We start from the raw sequence: 1,710 nt of genomic DNA, 5'->3' as shown, positions 1-1,710 counted from the left end.
TTGACTCTTCACAGTGGAAAGACATTACCATACTCATACCCATATCTAATGCAAGAAGATAATGTAGTACAGCAGGAGGAACCTCAGACAGAAAAGATAACTGAAAGTGTAGTAGAGAACATGACCACTGAAGAGAATGTAGTGAACGATGCTGGAGCATCAGCTAAGCAAATGGGACAACCAGAACCAGTGGCACAACAGGAAATTGTGAAGCAAAATTGAGCCTGAGATCAACAAAGGAAAGAGGGCAGCAGAAACAGAACCGGTTGAAGAAGTCTCGATGGAAACTCCAGTGCAAAAGAAAGTAAAAATTACAGTGGAGCATAAAGCACCCTCTCCTTACCCTCAGAGATTGCAAAAGAAAAGCCAAGACTTACAATTTGACTGTTTTTAAGAGGTGCTGAAGCAGCTCCATATTAACATACCCTTGGTGGAAGCACTGGAGCAGATGTCAAACTACGTTAAATTTCTCAAGGACATATTGGCAAAGTAAAGAAGATTATAGGAATTTGAAACGGTGGCTTTGACAAAGGAATGTAGTGCAATCTTGACAGGAAAGTTTCCTTAGAAAATGGGCGACCTAGGGAGTTTCACCATTCCTATGTCTATAGGAGGAAAGAATGTAGGGCATACTTTGTGTGACTTAGGAGCTGACATCAACCTTATACCCCTATTAGTGTACCAAAAGCTAGGGATTGGTGAAGCTAGACCTACAACCGTTACCTTGCAATTGGCAGATAGGTCCATTACACACCCTGAGGGTAAGAGTGAGGACGTTTTGGTGCAGGTGGACAAATTCATCTTTCCAGCAGACTTCATCATCCTGGACTACGAAGTTAACAAGGAAATCCCAATTATTTTAGGAAGACCGTTCTTATCCACGGGTAGAGCCTTAATAGATGTACATAATGGAGAGCTGACCATGAGAGTTAATGACCAGCAGGTGACATTTATTCTTTTTAATTCCATTAAATTCCCTGCTGATATAGAAGAATGCTCTTTGTTAAGGCTTGCAGATGATTTGCGGAGTGAAGAAATGCAAACGGAAGAGCTGCTAGACCAACTGGAGGAGGAGATAACCAAAATTTTCGAAGAAAAGGAAAAGGAAGCCAAGCTGATCCAAGGCAGACCAAATGAAGCCTCATCCGATAGAGTCTACAAGAAAGCATTTGAATCGTCGGAATTGAAGGACAGAGAGCAAGCGTCATTACAGTCATCTGTGGAGAAAGCCTCCAAGTTGGAGCTGAAGGTTCTGCCAACACATCTTAAGTACGCCTATCTTGGAAAAGCTGAGACATTGGCAATAAATATTGCAGCTGACTTGGCTGAAAAGAAAGAGTTTCGGCTGATAGAAATGCTGAAGAATCACAAGAGGGCCATTGATTGGACTATAGCAGACATAAAGGAGATCAATCCAAGCTATTGCATGCATAAAATCAATTTGGAAGAGGGTTGTAAGAACTCAATTGAACACTAAAGAAGGCTGAACCCTGCTATGAAGGAAGTAGTCAAGAAAGAAATCATCAAGTGGCTTGATTCTGGGATAATTTACCCAATAGTAGACAATGATTGGGTGAGTCAGTCCAATGTGTACCCAAGAAAGGGGGGATCACAGTGGTGCCAAATGGCAACAACGAGCTGCTTTCCACAAGGACCATAATAGGTTGATGGATTATAGAAAATTGAACAAGGCAACTATTTAGGGGAAAA

The 1,710-nt window shown here is 41.7% G+C and overlaps 1 pseudogene; it reads left to right on the top strand.

Moving 5' to 3' along the window:
* Positions 1-280: 280 nt before the first annotated feature.
* LOC111016198 (uncharacterized) lies at positions 281-1,477 on the top strand (annotated as a pseudogene).
* Positions 1,478-1,710: the final 233 nt, after the last annotated feature.

The sequence above is a fragment of the Momordica charantia genome (genome assembly GCF_013281855.1).
Source record: "Momordica charantia cultivar OHB3-1 chromosome 7 unlocalized genomic scaffold, Mcharantia_2.0 BLBB01000007.1, whole genome shotgun sequence".
Classification (NCBI taxonomy): domain Eukaryota; kingdom Viridiplantae; phylum Streptophyta; class Magnoliopsida; order Cucurbitales; family Cucurbitaceae; genus Momordica; species Momordica charantia.
Note: the sequence above shows the minus strand (reverse complement) of the source record. Positions and strands in the feature narration are given on the sequence as shown.